At 41.2% G+C, this 27732-nt stretch overlaps 1 pseudogene; it reads right to left on the minus strand.

The window, feature by feature from the left end:
- Positions 1-21266: 21266 nt before the first annotated feature.
- On the minus strand, positions 21267-21383 carry LOC129411952 (5S ribosomal RNA; annotated as a pseudogene).
- Positions 21384-27732: the final 6349 nt, after the last annotated feature.

A 27732-nucleotide genomic window follows, 5' to 3' on the forward strand; every position in this document is an offset into this window, starting at 1 on the left:
TGCAGTGACAGGTAACTCCCGTGTAACCTCTTCATTCAAAAAATTTCCAAATTCTTACACATCTGTCCCTTGTAGCCACACTGCTCGGCTGCTCTTGCAGTACCAGGACCTTTACGCACAGTGGTGCACCTTCGACAATAGAATAAGATAAACGCATTTTAAACATAATTCTAACTCTTTGCATGCCTTCTCTAACAATGAATCTGGTTGTATAGTTGGCATTGTGTCAAGGACGGTGCAAATAATTCTGCGTCAGTCATCCTAAACTTCAGAAAGTGAGCTGCGTAAAGCGGATTCCCAGCTGTCAGCCCTGGGATCGTGCACTCATCTTATTCCACCAGCGGTATGTGTTTCATAGTTGGGCTTAGTTCCAGTGTGCTTCATGTTTTTAGGTGTCATCAGCAGTCAGCAGCGACACAGGTTCTATTTCCCCAAACTAGATTTGGGGTGGCGTTGTTGCAACACCATTTCTGTTAATATTCCAAATGGTCAACCCCTCGACTGCCACATATGTGATCTCCCCACACGTGCTGTGATGAGAGCTGTGCTGAAAGCGTAGGGGAGGTCCCAGGTTAACAACGGAGTAAAAGCTGTTCATCATTAAATATGAGCACAAATGACTGCGAGATATGTGCCTCACCTCAACCTGGTCTCTACTCAGCAAACGCCACGGCCGTCATGTCTTACTTGTCCTTCATCTGCGCACATCAAGTGCCGTTTTCCTTGTAGGAGAGGAGGTAGGTCTCTGGGCATGATCTGATTCTCCTGGACCCTGTCTGCTCTGCACATTCAGTGAGGAACTTTCACGGGATCACAAGATACTTTTTACAGGATCGCCTGATAGTTTCTTAGAATTCTTTTTATTTAAACCCTTCCCCCTAGTTAAATCTGGTGTAAAACATCTTTTCTTTCATGAGATTAATGAATATAAACGTTTAAATAAACTAATAATAAAATAAACTAAAACTAAACTAGACATTATAAATATTAACCACAGGTGCATCCAAGCAGTTAGAAAAACATAAAAAACCTGTCACATACATTCTAAACTGGAAGCTATTGTATTGTTTCTATAAATTAACAAAATGCATTTGTTCTGCTTCAGGATGTCTGAAATGAACGGATACCTGACACTGTTTTTCCTCTCCTTTGGTAAGTGTCTGTGTTTCTAATCCTAAAATACGAGATAACAGACAGAACAACTCAGTAGCTCAGGAAATTCATTCAAACTGATGCAGTTTACTGTAGAGTCAAAACTCAAAACTAAATACTTTTGTTATTTACAAATAAAATATATAGAAGGTGTACTGAAAATAGATGAAAAAGTTCAGTTCAGTTCCAAGTTCAGTTTTTTTTTCCCTCTCTTGCTTCTCACGGTTTCTGTAAAGATCGAATTGAGCTGATCTAAGCCTTGAGTGAGACAGAAGGTTATTGCACACACTGGCTCATCTCAGGGGAAAATGACATTTGCAAAAAAAACTTTAACAGGCAAATGACCAAAGTCGATCAGTAGTGATGGTCCAAATGAAACAGGACCTCGAAAAACACTCCAGCTTTTCAGGAAGTAGGTTTGTAAATCATGTTTCAACAAAGCACTATGAATAATTTCTGATTAAAAGAATAAAGATGGTTTAGTGCCCATTACATGTCATGTTCATCATCATGTTCTTTTTAAAGGGAGGGCGTGCAGCCTGAACTTTTACTGGTTTAAAACAGATTAAAACAGTCACAAATATCACAAGAATCCATCTTGCTGCTGTTAAACTAAAAGGTCACAGAGGTTGAATCTGTGCATTTTGCTGTGTGTCTTCAGGGAGTATTCTTGTGTCGTGCTCTCGGTTCCCTCATCGTCGGTACGACTACATCAACACTGAGATGACATGGCACGACGCTCAGCAGTACTGCAGACAGAAGCACTCAGACCTCGCCACTTTTGAATCCATGGAGGAAGTTCAACAACTCCAGCCAACTATTTCTTACTCCTGGGCCTGGATAGGTCTGATAGATGACCCAAGCTCCTGGAAAGTTATGGGAAAAGAACCCAACTCCTGGAGATGGTCGGCCACAGGTGACCACAGCCAAAGTGGATATCAGAACTGGACCTCTGGACAACCAGACTACTGGGACCTCACTGAGACCTGTGCTGTGATGACTATATATGGAACGTGGAACGACAAAGGCTGTGACGAGAAGCACGGCTTTTTGTGCTTCACAGGTAAAACTGACCCGCGGTTCAGTAACTCTTTATCAAATCTATGTTATTTTAAAATAAGCTTCATTAGGATTAAAGAGGAGGGTGAAGGGGGAGGAGGTGCAGGGTCTGGAGATATAAGGAACAGTGTCATTGGTCTAACAGGTGTCCACATTTCAAACTCCGCCCCTGCAGACAGGGGTTTGTATCAGAAGCACCTGGCTGTAATCAGAGCAGTGTTGTGTGATGTCACCAAGTATTGGAAATCACCAAGGCCACTGAAGAGTAGATTAGAAACTAAGATTTAGGCTTTTTTGACCTGAAAATTGACAAGCTGAAATCTTAAGAAAGTTGACAAAAAATGACCAGAAACAGCAGACAGGACTATTCAAACACTACGTACACACAGTTTAGGAGCAAAAAAAGTGGAAGTAATGTTGTGTAAACATCTCCTCCTCTGGTTTCCTTTTGGTAGAGAATCCACAGGGTCCAGTGTCATATCACTACAACAGCACCTTGTCTACATGGAGTCAGGCTCAGGCGTACTGTAGACAGCACCACACAGACCTGGCTGTCATCGAGAGCTCCACCCAAAACACCGACGTCCACAAGAGTCTCCCAAAAGGCTGGATCGGGCTGTACCGTGTGCCCTGGACCTGGTCTGACAACAGCACCAGCTCTTTCAGGAACTGGGACGTAAATAGCCCAAGCTTCCCCTCTTATGAGCACTGTGTTGCTGAGAGTACAGACCATGTCTGGGATAATGACATCTGTACCAAGCTGTATCCTCCGATCTGTCAAACAAGTGAGTGTGAAGTCTGTGGATAAATGTGTTAAAGGTCTTATATTGTGCATTATTTTGGCAGATTTGGTTTTGCCTCATATGTTCCACATTATGGTATTAAACTGTTTGTAAATGAGTTGCATGGCAAATCCTGAATGATGTCACTGCATATTTTATACAGAGGGCATCCTGGTGGCCACGCCCTCTGTCGTGTCTCAAGAACCAAACAAGCCTGAGCAATCTTTTTTTATATCTCTCCTTTTATACCTCCATGACACAAGCAGGTGGCTCACCCTCCATCTGTAAAGTTACATAAGTCTTGCTTCCACAGGGCTACAAACGACTTGTCACTAAAAGTGAGTTATTTTCAGACACTTGTATTGAAAGTTAGAGCTGCTGTTGTCACCTCCATGGACGATGATGTGAGTTTATTCAGCACAGTTTGAGTCGGCTGTGGTCCTCAGTACACAAGCACAAACCTCTAAAACAACCAGCTGGCCTCTCTGGTTGTAAAAGTGCTTGTAGAAAGTCATGTTCTCAACATGTGCCTCCAGGCCTCCGTAGAAAGACAAAACAGCACAAGTTAATGGGACGTTTGCAGTTTGCTCCGTGACCAGTAGAGTGTAAAATTCAACACTATTTCATTATATTTTTGATAAGCAATGATTTTAGATTTTATTGGGCAAACACTACTTGTATTGATTGTCCTGACCACATATAAAGTGCTGTATATGTAATGTCCACGTCTGTATGTAATTAGACTGTGCCGTTACATGTGGTGGGCATCTGATGTTTCTTTTTCTAGATGTGTTAAAAGATTCCTTTTTTTTTTTGACTAGGTCAGTTATCCATTTTTTCTGACGTGCATGTGAACGTAACAGTAATTAAAAGTACAAATACATGTTTCTAAGTGATGAAAAAACACAAAAATGCAAGATACACAAGTTTAATGTTGAAACATTCCAGGAAAAGCAAACTCCCTGGTGACAAAAGTGTCAGAAGGCCCGTGCAGCCACTGGTCTATTCCACGAGTCAAAAACAACAGAGATGGACTCTGGTGTCCCGCAGGGTTCAGTACTCAGGCCATTACTAATTTTAATTTTTATAAATGACCTTTACACAAAAGCTAAGGCACAACTGTCCCACCTCTGCAGACGACCGTTTACAGACAGATTCTGTCCAGCCTGAGTCAGGATGTCCTCCTACTTCCATGACCTACAGAAGTGGTCAGAGACATGGGGCAGGCATTTCAATCAAACAAAATACAAACAAAAATCATCATGGATCTTTTAACATTTATTGAAAATACTTTTTCTTACCTTGTCTCTAGTTTCCAAACTGCAGAGCTCTGTGAGAGTGATCTTGAAAACTGGAGCTGACATCAATCTTCCAGTGAATAATGCTCAGATTCTACAAAAGGTACAATTACTTTTCTTGTTTTCAATACATTTGACATATATTTCATTTTCACTTTGCACAGGTAGTGGTTTTACAAACTCCTTTGGTATCACAGCCATGATTTAGCCTTTAACATGATATACACCAGAAGTACAAAAACTTTACATACTTTATCCAAAATATACTATGTACAAAAATAGATTATCTTACACTTGTTCAGTGGAGATTATAAATCACAGGTAAACCATCAAGAGCTTAAAGAGACAAGAGAGACACGACAATATACAAACATGCTGTGAATATCAAAAACAAGAAATATCAGCCTATAAAAATGGTTTTATATTAAAGTTTCAATTTAAACCTGCAGGAGCCATAGTGGAAGTATATGTACTGTATGTAGTAAGTTTCTGACTGTAATTAATTAATTAATTGATTAATTATTTAATCATTGCATTTATACAGCACCTTTCAAGATACCGAAAGCGCTTTACAGTTCATTATTCATTCACTCAACACTCAGTGGTGGTAAACTACTACTGTAGCCACAGCTGCCGTGGGGCAGACTGACGGAAGCGAGGCAGCCAATCTGTGTCATCGGCACCTCCGACCACCACCAACACTCACACACACAACACTTTCATACTAGACAATGTGGCTGAAGTGTCTTGCCTAAGGACACAATGACAGTTTTTACCACTGACGCCCCACTAATAATAAACATTTGTGATTGCCACCTCTAGGGGGTTTATTTACTTTTTCTATACCAGTATATTGAAAGGAACAGAGGTTGTGGCCAGCCCTTTTGAAATGTGCAGCCACAGGTTCGTCACCTCATCTGATGTTGTTTCTGTGTTTACTGATCCTGATGCGCAGAGGTCCAGACGTGCATCCCACATAAGCTGAACCACAAGGACATCTGATCAAATAAATAACAAATGAGGTGTTACAAGTGCAGCTAATCACATGCCAATGTTTTTTTAAAAGCATATGCAGTTCAGATGAGAGATATGACATACAGGCCACTGATTTAAATAACAGATTTATGGAATGAAGGTGCACGAAGGAGTGGATAGATGTGGCAAGAGATCGCTTCTGTACCACCACTCAGAATGAAGTTCCGCGAATAAAACCCCCTTAAAGTACATCTCCTATGTGTCTGACTACATACTCACCGGTTTTGAATTACAGAACATTTTTTACTGAACCGTACTGAATTGATTTGACATATATCGTACAGAATTGCATTGAATCAAAAGCTCACTGTATTGAGATACGTATCGTATCGTGGCCTGTGTATCGAGGTAAGTTTTGTATCGACAACTTCTGAATGACTCCCTGTCCTGTTTGTCTGTGGTTTTAGGTGGAGGCAGAGCTCAGACGTCATGGGTGGACTGACTTCAGACTGACATGGAGGATTGAACCGGTCAAACAGATCCCTGAGCAAGTGCAGCACCGACCAAAGTGCAACAACTAACAAAGAAAAATGACCATCACTTCCCTTATGAAACTATAAATTTAATCTGCAGATGATGCCCAACTCTATATCGCCATGTCTCCTGATGACCTGAGCCCGATCAATTCCCTTTTTAACTGCATTTTAGATATTAAGTCGTGGATGGCAAAACTTCCTCCAAGGTTTTGCTCTGATTATTGATCCTGAAGCTCAGAGAGAGAAGCTCAAAGCTCAGCTCCAAACCTACTCACTGAACCCCGTGAGAGGGTCCAAAGTTTAGGAGTTATTCTGATGTACGGCTTTGAGCCACAAATCAGGTCCATCACTAAATCTGCTTTTTATCATTTGAAAAATATTGCCAGAGTCAGACCATTTCTCTCTCAAGCCAGTGCAGAGATTTTAATACATGCTTACAAACCATGCTGATTACTGTAATGATCTTCTCTCTGGTCTTCCAAAGAAAACTACAGCTCCACTGCAGCTCCTTCAAAAACGAGGACCAGGAAGAGAGAGAGCACATCACACCAGGACTGAAGTCTGCACTGGCTTCCTGTGAGCTTCAGGATAGAGTTTAAAGCTCTTTTATTGGTTTATAAAGCTCTTAACGGTCTTTGTCCTATTTATTTATCTAATCTGCTTTTATCATATGAGCCTCTCAGACTCTCAGGTCCTCTGGTCTCATCTTTTAACCGCCCCAAGAGTCCAAACTAAAACTCACGGTGAGGTGTCATTCAGTTTTTACGGCCTCCGTCAGTGGAACAGTCGACCTGAGGTCGTCTGCGAAAAAGTTTATCTTTTTAATTTAGCTTTTAAGTGAAACTTTTACTTATTTCAAATTAAATTATTATTATTATATTTGTAATTTCTTTATGTTTTGTGTTGTAAATATGGATGAAACATTGGTGTGGGGTTGTTTTAATCACTGTAATTTTTGTGTTGCAGGTGAAGCAGTTTGTGCTGCATTTCAAATTTATGAAAAGTGCTGTACAAATAAAGTTTGACTGATTGAGTTTATACAGTCATCCAAAAATAGTATAGTAACATATTAGTATGGAAACATGAATTCCAAAAGTAGAACGCAGGTTTTTGTTTATATAAACATTTAAAGTAGGTGCAGTCCAAAATGCAGCAGCTCGCCTTTTAACTGGAAAGAAGTGGAGGGACCACATCACTCCTGTTCTTAAATCCTTGCACTGGCTCCCCGTACATTTTAGAATCCATTTAAAAAATTTTAAATGTTTAAATTGTTTTTAATTGTTTATTTAAACTCCTTCAGCTCCATGTCCCATCCAGAGGTCTGCGCTCTGCAGACGAGCACCTCCTGCTGTCCCCAGGACCAGAGGAGACAGGACCTTCTCTGTGGTCAGTCCATGACTGTGGAACACTTTGCCGTTGCACATTAGAACTGCACAAACACTGGAGCACTTTAAATCCTTGCTCAAAATGCACCTTTTCTCCCTGGCATTTGCTCAGAGTTAGGAAGAGACACCTTGGCACCTTGCTATTATTATATACATATATATGTATAATATATATCAATTATTCTCGATGATTTGTCTATAGTATGTTTTATTTCACTGTTCAGCACTTTGGTAAGCTTTGGCTGTTTTAAATGTGCTATTCAAATAAATTTGATTTGATTTATTTGCATATGAAGGCAAATGTTTGTTCCCAAATTATGCACATTTGACGTGTGAGCTCTTAATCGTATTAAAATGCTGTTGCCACATAAAAACACACCTGTTTGTTTTGTTTCATTCACACAAGCGCAAAATGCTCTGTTCCCCACCTTGTGATGTCATCAAGTGGTAGTTTTAAAGTTAACATAACTACTTTTAGCTTCAGTTAAACTGGCAAGTCATTTGTAAATAGAAAACAGGAGTGGACTTAGACAGCCTCCCTGTCGTCAACCACAGCAAACATCTATTTCACCTGAAAAACATTAGAAAAGACAGTTTACTGTTTTCTAGGTAACTCTGAAGCCAAAGTGATGCTGCTGAACTGAACTCATAACATTGCATTTTCCTTAACAAAAGGTTGTGGTCAATAAGATCCAACGCTGACATAAAATCTAATAATACTGCACCTGCCAACCTCTTATTATCTGTCACTGTAAGCCAATCTCTAGTCAAATGGCCAACTCTGTAAGCATCCTGAAAGTCAGTGTTTAATTTATTGTTTGAAATAATTCTGAATTTGTTCAAAGACTATCTTCTCCATCATTTTGCTCAGAGCAGGCAGCAGATTGGCAGCAGATTCTACTATTGGGCCCACAGAACTTGCATTCTTTGGTAATGGTACAATTCTTGTTGTTTTCCAAAACTGTGGAAACATATTCAGCAATTATGCTTGCCACTTGTTTCAGTAACTTAATTTGACCTTCCAGACAAACTCCTTCCAAATTTGACTTCGCACCCTCCATGACAACCAGAACAAATACACTCCCAGGTATCACCATCCATATCATAATCTCATTTCTAATTAACATGTCTGCCTTTGTGTAATGTGTTTGATCCTTTTCACCTCGAAGTTTATCAGTTTTCCCACAAAAATAATTACTGAGATGATTTGCTATATCCAGTGGCTTTGTCATAAACTGCTAGCCTGATTCATCAGCCAGTTGCACTTCCTAGAAACCGTGTGACCTCACAGCATTAGAGTTAATTTGCTCGACGGTAGACAGGTACTTTTTTTTATTTAACAAATCACTGCGCTACTACCGGGGCTAACTGGTATATTAAGCTTTTCCTAAATCCCGTAGGAAGAAGGACAATAACGTCTTTCACTTGATAAAATTCACCAAACATTGTCTTTGATATGGCTTTAAATTCTCAATCTCAGGAATCGTTGCCAACACAGAATGTCTGTCTCTTCGCTGATTGGCTGGTGCCTGAACTTGCACTTCAGGGGTTTTTGCGAACCATCTAGAACAGGGGTGTTCACACTTTTTCATCATGTGAGCTACTTACAAAATGACCAAGTCAAAATGATCTACCTACTACAAAGCCAAGCAAACTGCACTGAAACACTCTGTGCCCCTTTTTTGGACCCTCACCCACAGTTTGAGAACCTCTTCTTTAAGAGAACTTCCTCTGGAACTTTACACAAAACTGTGAAAAAAGTGAAGGAAGATTTTTAAACCTGTTTTTTAACCTGTTACCACCCACCTCATTTTGGTGTGTGCACAATAGCACTACATACCCAAATGCCATAGCTTACTAAAAGAAAACCTTAGAACCCACATGCTTGTGTGAGGCACCATTTTAAAGCTTAGGCCTTCTAGTTTCTGTAGATATGTACATGAAGACTGTGAGTGCTGCCTAACCTACAGTACAGTCAATTAAAATTGAAAAAAAATTGTATTTTTTTGCTTCGAAAAAAAAAATAAAGGCCTTAGCTTGGGCATACTTCATGCTAGGCATTTGTGACTCACTACACTCATTGTTCAAGTTGTTGGCAACAACTGTGTAGAATTTCAGATCTCTAGGACAAAGGGTTTTGATGCTGTGAGCCTTTGTGTAAACAAAATGACAATTTGGCACAAGATTGCCAAATTTGTGCCAAAATAATAATATTAATATAATAATAATAATAATTGTTATTATTATAATACTAATTATTCTGAGCTTTAGGCATGTTTTCTCAAGAAAGAAAACTAAAAGTAGCCAAAATTGTCTTCCAAGTGTAAGATCTGCCTTCTATGGCACCGCCCGTACTGCTCCCTGTCTCCCTCGCTCTTACGCTTATAAACACAGGGTCCGTTTCCAATACAATCTGAATGTCCCACCCACCGTTTGAAAGCTCTGGTGATAGGCTAAAACAATATGTCAATCACTTTCTGGAAGATCCAATGACCGAAGAGATTTCCTGTAAACAAACTGATGACGCGTGCGTAAAGCCAGGAAGTAGATGGGTGCGTTAGCTTCTTCAGCGGCTTATCCCACCTAAACCCCGCCACAGACAACAGCGGGGAGGGTCTCATTTTGAAGCTAAGAGTGTGAGGAAAACAAGTGTACCCAACAGTGCTAGCAAACCTGCTAGAAACGCAGTGGAGGGAGGGAGAGAAACGAGAAACTTTTTTTCATATCATTGTATCCATCGATTCATACAGATGAGGGTTTTTTGGATTATTTCCCCACTTGGAATTATTTTATGGAAAAAACAACTTGATATTCTTTTTCTGTGGATTATTACGGACTTATTGAGTACAACTTTTCATGGATTGAATGCGTTTTGGACCGACAGAACCGGCTCAAAGTTAAGAAACACGTATTTTATTCTTTGATTATGATGTGAATTTTTAAGTTATAGCGTTTTGGGCTCGTTGTATGGCATAAAATGAATGATATGGTTGTTTTATTGAGAAATTAAGCTTTCAAACGATGTATGGCATGCCAGTAGTGAAAACAATAATGAAGGTGAAAATACAGAGTGAAAATATTTTTTTGGAAAATCGCCCGCCGGCGGGCGGGTGGATGGTAAGTGGTTTTAAATTAAAGTTCCAAACTGGAGTTTCATTCTTTTCTGTTTTTTTCAGTGATATTTACCAGCCTCTGCACGTTTACCAAACCAAACGCACATCGTGACAAACACAGATGCATTTGTGCACTTTTGTTAGACAAACTTCAGCCAAATGTGGCAGTAGGTCTGTTCTGTAGATCTGCTCTATGCTGTAGACCTGCTTTGTGCCGACACTGGAACACAAATTTAGACTGGTTTTTGCTTCACCTTTGGTCTTGCTCTTCTAATCAGCCAGCACTGTGGGAGGGGCTTGTTTTCGCTGTACGCAGGAAGGAGCGAGAGCGTGAAAAGGCGAGGGGCGGCGTGCTGACGTGAGGCAGATGGACAGGTAGGATGTTTAGGAAGTTGAACCTGCCCTGTGATGCACGCTGGTACACGAGGGCACACGCTGTCACAGACGAGCCGTGCATAGGGAGCGTGTGTGTTTGTGATGTGTCGTAGCGTCTCCGTGGGTTTCAAATGAGCGCACAGGCCGCACTGGGACGCCCCACACGCTCCTGCACCCGCTACAAGTTTATTACCAACAGCAGCGGCCGGAATGAAATATGATCACACTTGTTGAGTGTCAGACCTCGAGTAAGAGACAAGACCGAGTCCAAACGCGAGTCCGAAACGAGACACGGCGAGGCGATCTACCCACATGATCTTGGCGATCGACTGTTAGATCACGATCGACGTATTGAGCACCACTGGTCTAGTGTATTCTGATTCCTGACCTAGTTGCTGGAAAGAAATGAATTTGAGTGGAGGCAGTAGGTGGCACCAGCCTAATAAACTGCCCCTGATAAAAGGAATTATGGAGTATATTTGACATTCCTTCTTAGCATAATATTTAGGATACTTCATAATTACTTGCTGTAATTTTTATTGTTTGTAATTAGATTTTCAAAATACAAATTCCTTTTCTTTTTATTCAATTTAGTCACATAATTTCTCAATTTTCCTTACACTTGCCAATCAGTTTTATAATTAGAGCTGCCATATATTCCTTCAACTCGGCATCTATCAAGCCAGATCCTGTTTTCCTCACTGCTCTTTTTTATTAAAGGGGCATGTTTATTACTTACTTCAAAAAACAGCCTATTAAAAGTTTTAGGTGCATCATCAGGATCGTCACTCTGAATCAGTGTTGTGGTCGTGTTCGTGTTGAAGACTGAGGCTTGTTTTAACTCAAAGATTCTTTTTAATGCAGCGTTTGCACACTCACATGTTGTACAAAGACCACTACTGCTTCTGTTTCCCACATATAACATATAACATATAACACAGCAGCGCCCCCATGTGGCCCATGCCATTATAGCTCCTGATCATAACAATCAGGACTGTAGTGGACCAAACAGGAAGGCAAAGACAATGTATAAAAATGTGTTCAAATTCAATAAAATCAAAAAAATAATTTAACAAACGCTCAGATTAGGCAAATTATTAACAAAAAAAGCTGGGCCCAACTGGGGTAACTTAAATCAAACAGAACTAACCCCCCCAGACAAAGGAACAGGGGTGTTTAAATACTTGAGGACCAACTGAAGCTGAACACAAGTGGGGGGAATTACACTAAATAATTAACTAATCTACTAACTTAATCAAAGTAACAAGAAGGCAAATAATTATAATACAAAAAATAAGTGATAATAAAGTGACCTTAAAGGACCCATCTCATGCAAAATCTACTTTTCAGAGCTTTCTACCTGCTAAGAGTGATGTGTGGGCCTTGTATATGTCGCCCAAGTGTTTTTTAGATTGATGAACGAATTAAAGCTGCTACAACGATGACGCGTTTGACGTAGCAGAAAACGATTCACACCTGCCTCAGCCCGCCTCCGCCCCGCATCGACTGACAATTCTCATATGAACACGTAAACAAAAGCGACAGCATAAGCCCATTGTTCTACACTGCAGTAAACACCATATAATAAGTTTATCTACTAGTGTTTATTAATACTTTACCAATCAGTAATGTTCAGCTGATGTGGACGCGGTGCTTGAGCTTCGTGCTTCTCAAAGTCCTCGTTCGATTCCGGGTCCAACACATGCGGCTGAACGCGCTGTATCTCCATGATGAATAAAAGTTTATTCCTGCCGCTATCAGGGTGCACGCCTGTCTCCCCCTCCCTCCCTGAGATGGCGGAGGAAGGGCGGCTCACTCAGAGCCTACGTCATGTTTGGAGGGCGGAGCCTGTGCTTTCCTTTCTTTCTCACTCCCGCTCCCGTCTGTCCCTGCAGTCCACTCCCACAGACTCACCTGAGGTACGAGTGTCCACCGCTGCTGCCTCCGCTCACTTTCTCGTCTCTCTGCATTTGGTCCCACACAGGTGGAAGTCTCGTGGATTATGGAATACCTTTATTGTCATACAAACTTTCTGATGTTACCACTTTGTGCACAGATATGATACGTGCGTCTGTTCCACTGTCACAGCCTCGAGCTGTCAGTGAATGTGCTGGTCCCTGTCCTGAGTCCGGCTGCGAGAATGTGAAGAAATCAACATCGCAGCATTAGGACACAGACAGACTTTGCATTGGGTGGACGGTAACAACAGCAAAGCAGCACTAGTATTAAATGTGGAGTGTGTACTTAAATCCACAATACTTCAGTATTAGACACCATCAAATCCATTCTCATCTTAACTGGTTTATGCTCTTGTCCATAAATTGAAGCCCACCACCCCTTGCATTTCTGTCTTTCCTATATATACTAGATCCTTGTATATTTAACGAAGAATCTTCAAATGTGGAGTCTCTGCGGGAGCTAGAACATGTAAATTTCATCACAAAACAAGATCATAATCTGTGGTCCCCCACCTGTGACTCTATAATACACTTTTTATTTGTACATATACATTTATGCCTTATTTATTAAGTCTGATGTGTTATTAGACTATTATTACTGTATACAGTTCCAGTATCCAAAAATAGTACAGTAAGTTCAAAAGTAGAACACAGGTTTTGTTTAAATAAACATTTAAAGTAGGTGTATTTGCATTTGAACGCAAATGTTTGTCCCTATATTATGCAAATTTGACTTGTGAGCTCTTAGTCGTGTTGAGATGCTGTTACTACATCAAAAACATACAACATACATGTGTTTTGTTTCATTCACACAAGTTCAAAATGCTCTGTTCCCCACCTTGTGATGTCATCAAGTGGTAGTTTTAAAGTTTACAGCCATTTTTAGCCTCAGTTGAACCGATTAATTTTACTTGAAGGTGCATTGTGTAACTTTTCTGGTGGAGGCGTTTCTTTTTTTTTTTCTAGCAACATACTTTTAATCCTACTTATTTTTTTTAATTATTTTTTTTAAATTGAAGTAGCAGTACTTCTACTTAAATAAAAGTGGTGGTGAAAAGATTTGAACATTTGTGATTTTAGCACCAATCCTTCAGATATAATGTTGTTTTTTGTGTTTATACTTTGAAAATACCAGATTTTATGTGTCGTGGCACAGGGGCAGAAAGCTCTAAAAATATTAATTAAATAGAGACAATCTTTAACAGCGGTAGATCTGCTACACCAAGCAGCACAAAACCCACATCAGCGTGAATAAAAAACATGTTTAGGTCACGTTTAAGAAGAGGAGAATAAAACAACGGGGAGAAGAAGAAGAAGTACCTAAAAATTTTATTTGAGTATTGTACTTTTACTTTTGTACTTCATTACCTTCTACGACTGTATTTTAGCTGCAAAACTTTTCCAAAATTCTCACTGAAACACAAGAAAGCCTCTTCAGGAGCATTTAGAGACAAAAGCGGAAGAATAATGTGAATAACCCTGGATGAAGATCTCAGAAAGACTTCAACCAAACCCTGCTAAGATCAGGGTGGTGAATCCTCCCAGATTTGCATAAGAGGAGGAATTATGCTCAGACTCCGATCCCTGTTTTTTCATACTGATCCTCGAGCTCAAGTCCTCTGCACAGATCTGCGTCTTTCTGTGAGTAGATTCCATATTTGTCCAAAATCTATAGAGCGTTTGAGCTGTGTATGTATCTATGTGCACATGTGATGTAAGCAAACAAAAGAAAAAACAAATAAGTTAAAAAAAAAAGCTTTATAGTGCTTGATATGACAGGTTAGACTCAACACAATTATAGATTAGATTTTACTAAAAACTGTAACTAGTTTTTATGTTTAATGCACTGTGTAACATTTCTAGTGGAGCGTCTGTCACCTGCTTATTTCCGTGAAAATGTTATTGTTTTGTCTAGAATGTTCCATGATATAGATTAAAACTATTTATCAATATGGAACATTCCAGGCAGAGCAATGACATTATCATGGAAACAAAGGTGACGGACCCTTCACCAAAAAAGTTACACTAACTTTAGTTTGAAGATGTCACGTAGAAAAGATGAGCCAAGATTCCAAGTGAACCAACGTCACACTAAACAACTGCAAGATTCATCTTTAACCAATCAGCCTCTTTTTTTTCATAGTATAAAATGTGTGTGTAACATCTCAGAGTTGGGCAGTGCTGACAGGACCATGAATGTTCTGTCCCCTTTCATCAAAGTGTAATTAAACTGGATGTCTGGTTGTTTTTGATTTTTATTTGACTGAATGTTAGGCTGAACTTGGTACTGCAGACGTACATTACCTAAAACCACATGGATTAAAGTTTTCCATCCTGTGACAGATTTCCATCGCTCGAGGTCGATCATGAGACTGATGCAATTCCGGGATGAAAAAAATAAGGGGTGCCCAATAAGTCGATCGCGATCTACCAGTCGATCACCAAAGTAGTGTGGGTAGATCACAGTGTCTAGGGTGACCAAACATTTATTTTTTCCGGCCATGTCCATTTTTCACATCCTGTCCTGGCTGTCCGGGTTTTTTTCTTTATAAAGTGGTGGAAATGTCTGGGTTTTCATTTCCTTTCATTGGGCTCTCGTAGCTCTCTGCGCACTCAAAACAAGCGAGAAGACACAAACAGTCAGACAGCCTGCAACATGCCGAAGCACAAAGGCGCATTTAACAATGACTTGTACAATAAATTCCCCGCTTATCATCCCAGTTGGGACAAGTGGGAGGCCATGTGCACAGTGTACAAAGCAGACACATATGTTTCAGTGTCCAGCTTTGCGAGGTGAGAGTAGATCAATGTCGATGAGGAGGACCCACCCTCCACTTCTCGGTACGGTGTCCTAATTTTGACAAATGGAAATATGGTCACCCTCACAGTGCTGTAGTACTCATCTTGGACTCGATCGCATTTGGACTCGGTCATGTCTCTCACTCGAGGTCTGACACTTGACAAGTGTACCAGTCCTGTGCGCGGGAGCCTGCGGGAGCCTGCGGGAGCTTGTGGGAGCCTGCACGAGCCTGCACGCACAATCGACAGAAATCTCACAACAATAATAATAATATTGATGGAAAGAAAGACCTTTTTGAAACAATGAACAGGTGAATAGTCATCACTGAAATAAATTAATCCATTTGAATCCACTAAAAACATAATGTTTCCTAATTTCTATCCAATTAATGACAGTAGTGCGGTTTTACCTCAGCTTGAATTATCGTTACATGATGTAAATGTGAAACAAGTCAGGCTCACAGGATAATGGACAACACAGTTTGTGCACACACACAAAAAAAAATTCTGTCAGATAATTTTTTTTTTTTTGCTTTAATCCATGAAACTGTCTAGGATGCCATCTAACTATTCACCACCAAAAAGATAGTCACAGTCTATGAGCTTAAACAAACAACAAACTATGGCACAACACGCTGTTTTGATTTTTCAAGTCACTGCCATCTGCACGTCAGTGTGAAGCACCGAGCAGCTCGTCAGGATGTGGAAATAATGACAGGACTGGAGGGACGTCCCTGGGAGGATTCTGTGCAGGTGAATGGTCAAAGTGACGACCGTCGCACGATGACTGTGGTTTTACAGGATTCACGTGGTTTGGAGGGACGTAGTCAAGGCGGGGGGCAATAGTCGTGAAGGTGGCTGCCTGAACTATAAAGCGCTGTAGGAAACACTGCCCCAATCACGGACGAGTCCCTCGTGAATATTAAAGAGCCGAGCCTCCGTGTAGCTGCACATGTAGCAGCCGAATGTAAACACACACAAATTGTGTGAACTCACTCGTGCACAGACCTGCACTGAACCGAACATCCCGGACTGAAACGGTTTAGCACGAACACATGAACCGTTACATCCTACTGTTCCGTCACACTCTGTGGATAAATGCAAAGGCCAAGTGTCATTAAAACAGCAAATATTTAGAATGTTCCAAACAGTAAATCACACAAAAATACTAAAGGAGCCTGACACAAAACCTAAAGGGATTCTTGGTGGACATTTGAATATTAGGAGCGTCATGTCAAAGACTGAGCAACTGCAGCATCTGCTAACAGACTGGATTGTTTTGTGTCTGTCAGAGACTTGATTAAAACGATCAACTCCTAAGAGCACCTACTATGTACCTGGGAGTATTATATTTTCAGATGTGACAGGAAAAAGGAAAATAAGGAGGTGGAGTAATGACTTACGTGAAATTTGACTGCAAATAAAACTAAACTAGACATAATAATAAATATTGACCACAGGTGCATCCAAGCAGTTAGAAAACCATGAAAACCTGTCACATACATTCTAAACAGGAAGCTATTGTATTATTTATATAAATTAACAAAATGCATTTGTTTTGCTTCAGGATGTCTGAAATGAACGGATACCTGACACTGTTTTTCCTCTCCTTTGGTAAGTGTCTGTGTTTCTAATCCTAAAATACGAGATAACAGACAGAACGACTTAATAGCTCAGGAAATTAATTCAAACTGATGCAGTTTACTGTAGAGTCAAAACTCAAAACTAATTAAAGCCACGCGCGGCAATGGTGGCCCTCGCCCCGGCGCGCACTCCCCTCCGATGCGACCGCCGGAGACTCGCGACCGCCTCAGCATGCCACCATCTCTTCCCAACATCCGCCCAGGCTGACAGCTCATCTATTAGACACATTACATAGTGCACCTTTCAATATTTTTGGGGGTCATTGCGCCCCTACTGGCCTACAGTGGAAAATGCACCATGTCCGTTATATATATTTTTGCTCATAATCATGCATAGAACTTAATCCCCGAATTTGGTACAAATCCGATAATGTTGACGTTTCATGTCTATGGTAGGGGGCGCTATAGAGTTCACTTTTCATATTTTTTATAGTGTATTATATTTAGGCCGTGATCAGGCATTAGTGATTCAAATTTCAGCACGATCGGACTAAGCCTGTGTGTGTAAACATTTTTTAACTATTTTTTGGGGGAGTCTTTGCGCCCCTGCTGGCCAGTGGTGGAAAATGCATCATGGCCGTAATGGACTTTTTTGCTTGTAATCATGCATAGAATTTAATCCCCAAATTTGGTCCAAATCCGATAATGTTGACGTCTCATGTCTATGGTAGGGGGTGCTATGGAGTTCACTTTTCATATACTTTATAGTGTATTATGCATTAGTGATTCAAATTTCAGCACGATACGATTAAACATGGGCATGTAATCATTTTTTTACTATTTTTGGGGGGAGTCTTTGCGCCCCTGCTGGCCAACTGTGAAAAATATCCCATGTCCATAATAATGTCCAGTGGAAAATGCACCATGTCCATTATATATATATTTTTGCTCATAATCATGCATAGAACTTAATCCCTGAATTTGGTACAAATCCGATAATGTTGACATTTCATGTCTATGGTAGGGGGCGCTATAGAGTTCACTTTTCAGATACTTTATAGTGTATTATGTTTAGGCCGTGATCATGCATTTCTTATTCAAATTTCAGCACGATCGGACTAAGCCTGTGGGTGCAATCATTTTTTAACTATTTTTTGGGGGACTCTTTGCGCTCCTGCTGGCCAGTGGTGGAAAATGCATCATGTCTGTAATAGACTTTTTTGCCTGTAATCATGCCTAGAATTTAATCCCCGAATTTGGTACTAATCCAATAATGTTGACGTTTGTCTATGCTAGGGGGCGCTATAGAGCTCACTTTCATATTTCATTACATTCAGGCCTGGATCACACAATTGTGATTTGAATTTGCCTGTGGCCGTGACAGGTCACCGAAGAAACAGGAAATGAAGGCGTTTTTTGCCGGCGTGCTACGGGCGAACCGTAAGGAGTATCAAAAAAAAAAAAAGATGATTTTTGTGAGTTCATGTCTGTAGATGTGACATGTGAAATCTGAGCTCATTTGGACCAAACCCCGGGGACTTGAATCTTTTTGTAGACACCCAAGTCAAAACGGCGGCGAATGTTTGATCCAATATGGCCGACTTCCTGTTCGTCATAGGGGTGCACAATGATTGGCTTTTTTGTTTGTCTCCTTGAGTTCTATCACTGTTCCGAATTTCGTAACCGTACGACAAAATATGCGTCTCAGCCCACATTCATGTAAAAACGTGCATTTTCAAGGGGGCGCTGTTGAGTGGGGGTGCTTTGGGCATAGTCGCGATGCCCATTTTATTAAATTTTTCACCGGACTGATCAATCTGATACCCAGTTTGGGGACTTTTCGTCGACGTTTAGGCCCTCAAATTCGCGATCGTTTGCAAGGGAAAAAATAATAAAAGAGTGGAAGAAAGCCCTCGCCAGTTACTTCGTTACTGGCTCGGGCCAAATACATTTGTTATTGTCAAATAAAATATATAGAAGGAGTACTCAAAATAGATTATTTAAAAAAATAATAATAATACAAGTTCAGTTTTTTTTTTCCTCTCTTGCCTCTCAGGGCTTCCATAAAGATGGAATTGAGCTGATCTAAGCTTTGAGTGAGACAGAAGGTTATTGCACACACTGGCTCATCTCAGGGGAAAATGACATTTGCAAAAAACTTTAACAGGCAAATGACCAAAGTCGATCAGTCGTGATGGTCCAAATGAAGCAGAGCCTCGAAAAACACTCCAGCTTTTTATGAAGCAGGTTTGTAAAACATGTTTCAACAAAGTACTATGAAGATTTTTTGATTAAAAGAATAAAGATGGTTTAGTGCCCATTACATGTCATGTTCATCATCATGTTCTTTTTAAAGGGAGGGCGTGCAGCCTGAACTTTTACTGGTTTAAAACAGTTTAAAACAGTCACAAATATCACAAGAATCCATCTTGCTGCTGTTAAACTAAAAGGTCACAGAGGTTGAATCTGTGCATTTTGCTGTGTGTCTTCAGGGAGTATTCTTGTGTCGTGCTCTCGGTTCCCTCATCGTCGGTACGACTACATCAACACTGTGATGACATGGCACGACGCTCAGCAGTACTGCAGACAGAAGCACTCAGACCTCGCCACTTTTGAATCCATGGAGGAAGTTCAACAACTCCAGCCAACTATTTCTTACTCCTGGGCCTGGATAGGTCTGATAGATGACCCAAGCTCCTGGAAAGTTATGGGAAAAGAACCCAACTCCTGGAGATGGTCGGCCACAGGTGACCACAGCCAAAGTGGATATCAGAACTGGACCTCTGGACAACCAGACTACTGGGACCTCACTGAGACCTGTGCTATGATGACTATATATGGAACGTGGAGCGACAAAGGCTGTGACCAGGAGCTCGGCTTTGTGTGCTTCACAGGTAAAACGACCCGCGGTTCAGTAACTCTTTATCAAATCTATGTTATTTTAAAATAAGCTTCATTAGGATTAAAGAGGAGGGTGAAGGGGGGGAGGGGCAGGGTCTGGAGATATAAGGAACAGTGTCATTGGTCTAACAGGTTTCCACATTTCAAACTCCGCCCCTGCAGACAGGGGTTTGTATCAGAAGCACCTGGCTGTAATCAGGGCAGTGTTGTGTGATGTCACCAACTACTGGAAATCACCGAGGCCACTAGAGATTAGATTAGAAACAAAAATTTTGGCATTTTTGATCTGAAAACTGACAAGCTGAAATCTTAAGAAAGTTGACAAAAAAATGACCAGGAACAGCAGACAGGACTATTCAAACACTACGTACACACAGTTTAGGAGCAAAAAAAGTGGGAGTAATGAAGTAATGAATTAAAAGTCGAAGTTCTATAAACATCTCCTCCTCTGGTTTCCTTTTGGTAGAGAATCCACCGAGTTCAGTGTCATATCACTACATCAGCACCGGGTCTACATGGAGTGTGGCTCAGGCGTACTGTAGACAGCACCACACAGACCTGGCTGTCATCGAGAGCTCCACCCAAAACACCGACGTCTACAACAGCATCTCACCCAGAGCCAATGCCTGGATCGGGCTGTACCGTGTGCCCTGGACCTGGTCTGACAACCAGCACCAGCTCCTTCAGGAACTGGAGAGATCTAAGCCCAAACTATCCCTATTCTCAGCACTGTGTCGCTGAGAATCCAGAGCATCTGTGGGACGATGACAACTGTAACGTGCTGTATCCTCTGATCTGCCAAACAAGTGAGTGTAAATGTATTAAAGGTCTGCCACCTGCTGGTCTCAATAGAGATGTAATGGTGTAAAAAATAGAGTTGGAGCTCTTGCTGGATCACCACTAATTGAAGAAACAATCAGGTGCAAGTGGGCAGATCAACAAAATGAAAGAAGAGATTCGAGAAACTCCGGTATGCTCAGCTATAATTTTATTTCATGTCAAATGCCAACACATTTCAACTTGCGTCTTCATCAGGGCATGTCTGAATGTCTGAATGTCTGAATGTCTTCATCCAAAGGGGCACGGTTAAGACCTGATTGATTGATTGATCGCATCTTTATAGCGCCTTTCATACCCAAAGCGCTTTACAGTTCATTATTCAGTCTCTCCACACTCAGTGGTGGTAAGCTACTATTGTAGCCACAGCTGCCCTGGGGCAGACTGACAGAAGCGAGGCTGCCAATCTGCGCCCTCGGCCCCTCCGACCACCACCATTACTCACGCACACACTACATTCATACTAAGCAAATGTGGGTGAAGTGTCTTGCCTAAGGACACAGCGACAGTCCTTGCCACTGGCACCTGGAATTCCTAGCGGTCTCCCATCCAAGTACTACCCAGGCCCAGCCTGCTTAGCTTCTGAGATCTGACCGGATCAGGCTTTGACAAGCTGGTATGGCCACAACCATAACTCATAACTAAACAAATGGCACAAATAGCACATTTTAACATAGTCCTACATAAAGTTATAGTCAAGACCGCACTAATCAAGACCAGTTCAGCGGGGGATAGAGTTCAGTAAGGAAACAGCTATGGAGAAGAAACTGTTCCTGAAGCTGCTGGTTTTAGTCTGAAGGTTTCTGAAGCGCCTTCTGGAGGGGAGGAGTTGGGAAAGTCTGTGGTGGGGATGTGAGGGATCCTTAAGGATGCTTAAGGTGACCCTGGCACAGGCAGCACTTCTTCTGCAGGAGGTAGTGGAGTCCCTGTGATGCTTTGGGCAGTTTTCACCACCCTCTGCAGTGCTTTGTGGTCGGTGACAGAGCAGTTCCTGCACCAGGCTGTGATACAGTTGGTTAAGATGCTCTCAATCGCACAGCAGTAGAAGTTCCCCAGGATGTCAGCGGACAGGTGGTTCTTCTTTAGTGTCCTGAGGAAGAAGAGTCGCTGATGGGCCGTCTTCACCAGGCTGGAGGTGTTAACTGTCCATGTCAGGTTCTCAGAGACGTGAGTCCCCAGGAACTTGAAGCTGGAGACACATTCAACAGTCGTGCCATTGATGTAGATGGGATTGTGTGTGTCCTTTCTAAAATCCACAATGAGTTCCTTGGTTTTGCTGGTGCTGAGGAGCAGGTCATTGTCAACACATCAGGCAGCGGAGTGTTTAATCTCTGCTCTGAACTCAGAGTCATCATTGTTTGTGATGAGGCCAATCACCGTGGTGTCATCTGCAAACTTGCCAATGGAGCTGGATCCATACATGGACCTGCAGTCTTGGGTGAAGGTCCTGAGTGTGATGGTGGTTGAGAGGTTGCTGCCAGACTTGACATGCTGGGGTCTGTTGGTCAAAAAGTCCATGACCCAGTTGCAAAGGGCGACACTGAGACCAAGATCCTCAAGTTTGGTGATTAACTTGTGATGAAAAGTGATGAAAAAACACAAAAATGCAAGATACACAAGTTTAATGTTGAAACATTCCAGGAAACGCAAACTCCCTGGTGACAAAAGTGTCAGAAGGCCCATGCAGTCACTGGTCTATTCCGTGAGTCAGAAACAACAGAGATGGACTCTGGTGTCTCGCAGGGTTCAGTACTCAGGCCATTACCGATTTTAATTTTTATAAATGACCTACACACAAGCTAAGGCACAACTGTCCCACCTCTGCAGACGACCGTTTACAGACAGATTCTGTCCAGCCTGAGTCAGGATGTCCTCCTACCTCCTTGACCTACAGAAGTGGTCAGAGACATGGGGCAGGCATTTCAATCAAACAAAATGCTAACAAAAATCGTCATGGATCTTGTAACGTTTATTGAAAATACTTTTTCTTACTTTGTCTCTAGTTTCCAAACTGCAGAGCTCTGTGAGAGTGATCTTGAAAACTGGAGCTGACGTCAGTCTTCCAGTGAATAATGCTCAGATTCTACAAAAGGTACAATTACTTTTCTTGTTTTCAATACATTTGACATATTCACTGTTTGGATGATTAAAATGAAGTATTTCATTTTCACCTTGCACAGGTAGTGGTTTTACAAACTCCTTTATTATCACAGCCATCATTTAGCTTTTATTTTTACTGAACCGTATTGAATTGATTTGAACTACATCATATGGAATTGTACTGTATCAAAAGCTCACTGTGTCGAGATACATATCGTATCGTTTGACAAGTTTTGTATCGGCGACTTCTGAATGACTCCCTGTCCTTTTTGTCTGTGGTTTTAGGTGGAGGCAGAGCTCAGACGTCGTGGGTGGACTGACTTCAGACTGACATGGAGGATTGAACCAGTCAAACAGATCCCTGAGCAAGTGCAGCACCGACCAAAGTGCAACAACTTCTAACAACGAAAAATGACCATCACTTCCTGAACCAATATCAGGAACTCAACTTCAAATCACTGTTTTTGTCAATTCTGTTTTGTTTGAAAAGCGACTTTAAGTTTCTATAAAATGCTACATATGTGCTAAATATCTGCTATATACCAGTCAAATGTTCTATGTAACGTTTTGGTTGGGAGTTCGTCACACGCTTGTTTCTATGGGTATGTCACTGCTCTGCCTGGAATGTTCCGCAGTGTGACTTTAAACAGCTCCACTTTACATTTATTTATTTGGAGGTGGTTTTAAAGCTCAAAAATACCTAAAAAAAAACCTCTATCACTCATCTATTAAATAGTGAGGCAGATATATTTCTGCCGCTGGACTTTTTTTCTCCTCTAAAGCGTTTGCTCTTCTGCATCATGTAAACAAACAGCACTGTGTGAATGACGTTATCGGCCATGGTCTGGTTCGGTTGTGCAGGTGCGAGATACATATTTATAGCCTATATTTATTTTGTGTAAATTATCAATAACAATGTTTTGGGGTTTTGTTTTGTTTTTTTGTGAGAGACAGAAACTCTAAATAAATGCATTGTGTAACTGTTCTGTCCTCACGACTATGTGACGCTAGACAGCCAGCGAACTAATAAAGGCAAGGTATACTTTTCTTGGTTTTATGGAGATCTCTTGTATAAATTTATAGTAACTGAAACACACAGAAAAAAAGAATAACATGTAATACGGCAGTAATAGCTCCGTGAAACAACTACAAATTTATGATTTACATGACCAAAATAAAATACAATATGTGACCTCAAAGTGCTTGTGAACATATAATACTTATAAGATGAAAATTATCCAAGATTCAAATGTTAGAAAACAATCAGCGTGAACAAGAAACGATATTCAAACTTCAGTTACCAGTCGCTGTGGAAACAGATGATTTTTTACCCAGAGCAAAACAAATGTTAAAGATCGTCTATGGCAGTGGCGGGCAAACTTTCTGGCTCGCGGGCCACATAGGGTTCTAAAGTTTGACTGAAGGGCCGGACAGAAGACAGGACATAACGTGTTAAAAGCTCAGATTCATTACATTCTTATTCACATTTATCTAGGACACAGGTGTCAAACATACGGCCCGGGGGCCAGATGCGGCCCTCCAAGACCTTTAATCTGGCCCTCGGCTGATTTTCTACTAAAATATTTTAATTCTATTTTTTATTAAAATCTTGTTAATTTTCTGTGGTGTTTATCAGAGCAGCGTCTCCAGCGTCTCTGTACGTGGCCCCTCCCACCAGAGCAGCACAAATGAAGACTTGTCTCTTTCCAAAAAATGTCCAACATGAGAAAAGTGGAGCCGAGTGCAGGATTTTACAACAAAAATTGACTTATTCCTGTTTACATACAAGTTCATGTTAAAACATTGTGTTGAAATTGGATTTTTCTTAAAGTTTCAGTTTGTTCATAATATTATAATATTTTGTAAAAGAAAGAGTTCATCAATTAAAAAAAGATTTCTGTAATAAATTTGTGTTTCTCTGCACAAATATTTGAACTTATTGTTATTTTTGGGCTTTATATGACATGAGTTTTCTGATCCGGCCCCTTTGGATCAAAGTCGGTTGAATACGGCCCCCGGACCAAAATGAGTTTGACACCCCTGATCTAGGACTTCAGACGCGCTACACGTTTCATCACTACTGTGAAAGATTCAAAACACATAAAACCATTGAGACCTGTTCCACTGCACACCACAAGTGAATGTTTATCCTGAGTTCACCGTTTTCAAAAGTGACTGGGAACAGCTCAGAAACAAAGCTCACGCCAAACAACCACAGGTATCACCTGTGAAGGCCCGTTCAGACCAAAGCGTCAAAGCGTCCACTTTCTATGTAAAGTCTATGTGGACGCGCGACTAGAGCGTCCTGCGTTTTTGCGGCGCGTTTTCGGCGTCAGCGCGGCACGAATCTGGCGTCGACGCGGCGCGTCTTGAGCGTTTTGGCGTCAGCGGCCAAGACACGCGTCCAAGGCGTCAGCGTCAAGAAGTTGAAAATGCTGAACTTTTTGCGTCAGATGCGCCGCGTCAACCAATCAGGGACGAGTATCCAGAGACGCAGCGACGTTATTATCAGGAAGAAAAACCCGAGAACCAGAACAAGAACCACCAACATGAGCGGAGCATAAATATATACGCCACAATCACCGAGCCGATCGCGAGGACTACACCAGGACCGGACCAGGACTAAACCAGGACTCGACCGGGACTAAACAAGGACTAGACCGGGACTAAACAAGGACTAGACCGGGAGTAGACCGAGACTAGACCGTGATTAGACCAGGACTAGACCGGGAGTGTCATTAGCGGAGTATAAATATATATACGCCCCAGTCGTCCACCCGATCTCCTCCGCTGATGTTTTATGTCATAAAAACACTCTCTCAGGCTGTGTCCCAATTCGAGGGCTGCAGCCTCCGAAGGCTGGTTTTAAGGCCGCATACGTCACTTCCGGTGAAAGAAGGCCTGTCCCATTTCATTTTTATGTCATGCAGCCTTCAAATGCAGCCCTAAAACCGGCCTCGTTTCCATGGAGATGGGGCCGCGAACGGAGGACACATCCGAGTATCCTTCGCAGCCTTCAGTATCCCAGCATGCACCGCGCGGCGGCAGTCAGATGTTCGAAAACACGGAGCAAAAAGCCGGTCCCGAGAGCGGAGAAAAACATGTGAGTAACACTTTTAACTTTAGGAAATCATTACTAACACAACTGTAAACGTAAAATACGACCATAACTCCCACAAAACTGTCAAATAAGTTTGTTTTTAACTGCGTGAACCGGGGAGTTTTGAGCTAAAGTTTGCCTAGTAATGTGCAGCTAATGCGATGAAAAGTCCGCTCAAACTTTCATATTTGGACACATTTCCATCAAACACTAATGATGTTTTTACTGTTAGGGGAAAAGAAGCCCACAGAGTGATTTAAAGAAGCTACGAGGAGAAAACTCCACGTTTTCACGGACAGTGTAAACATGTAAACAGTTGGTCAGTGTAGCTCGGAGTTAAGATGAAAACACGCATTATTTCATACATTCAACTGAAAAAAGACTCAGTCTGACTCTATCAAAGCTCATATTTACTTGTAAATCACATAATATATGCCTCCAACGTGTGCATTTCATTCAGGGAACACATGATCTGCTTTTAACAATCCGTGCATGTTTGTAAAGTGAAGAGTAAATAATCCTGCCTGGACAGGTCAGATTTATGATGGACATGAGGCTCATTTAACAGATTTGTGCAGACACTGGTGTAGATACGACCTGACTGTGTCTGTTCGGTCTGTCACATCTAATGTTATAACAATGAGAAATCTGTTTTACATTATGAATTTTCTTTTCTCATCTGCAGCCTCCAGTATAGATAAATAATAATAAATGTAAATAGTGCGGAGGGAGTCCAGGTGTTCTTTGGGCCTGCATGCTCTGTCAAACTTATTTTCCTCTAATAGTTTTGTAGTTTTCTTAATGTGTGTGTCATTACAGGTTTTCACTCTACAGGACAGAACTTTGAATCAATCAGACGCAACAACCATCCTGCTCTTCCTCCAGAAGACGAGAGACACATCAGACTGAGTGGTCCAAGTCCACTGTCCATGTCTCCAATGTCCATGTCTCCAATGTCCATGTCCAGAGTCTCTGAGGAGGAGGTCCAGAGTCTCATATGATCTGAACAGACAGAAATGAAAACATCTGCTCATAAGTTTTTCTGAATGTTTTTCAGTCTGTACTGACATTTGATTTATGGTGAAATGTGCCATTTATTTGGTGTCTCTTTTGATAGTAACTAATTACATGTACTATAAGAATGTACTATTGTACTGCAGATAAGCTGTGGTATTCCACATGATCATATCTGGCTAAAAGATAATTTGTTCATTTTTGAGTGTCACTTGCTTCAGCAAAAAGGGAACACAATGAGATTTACTGACATACAGCTGTTTGTACTAACTTGTTAATGCAAAGTGTGTGTAATGGGTTTAATATTTGACTTCATATTATGATAAAGTATTTCCAGAAGTTCCTTGGATTGTTTAATAAATCATCTTTTCTCAGGAGAGATTCTTTCTTTCTTTACAAACTGACTGTATAAATGTAATCCCTGGTCAATATAAAAATCCTTAATAATGATAATATTTAGTAATTCATATCTCATCACAGTTTTTTTTTATTTTAAGATAATTTAGTCTATTTAAAATGTATCCCTTAAATATACCCTACTAGCATCAGGATCCGCAGCGGATCCGCTTTCGCTCCGCCAAATCCGCCCCACAGTCCGTCCGCTTTGCGGATCCGCTGCGTATTTGTTCCGTATTCGCATTCTGACTGTTGCTAACCCTAACCCTTGGATGGCCTGCTGTTACAGAGAGAATCTGCGGTTAAATCATCTTAGATCCACACTGTGAACATACTTTTAACACAACACTTTGTTTTTGACACAATGAT

The sequence above is a fragment of the Boleophthalmus pectinirostris genome, unplaced genomic scaffold (genome assembly GCF_026225935.1).
Source record: "Boleophthalmus pectinirostris isolate CB_2022bp ecotype Guang Dong unplaced genomic scaffold, ASM2622593v1 HiC_scaffold_6, whole genome shotgun sequence".
Taxonomy (NCBI): Eukaryota; Metazoa; Chordata; class Actinopteri; order Gobiiformes; family Gobiidae; genus Boleophthalmus; species Boleophthalmus pectinirostris.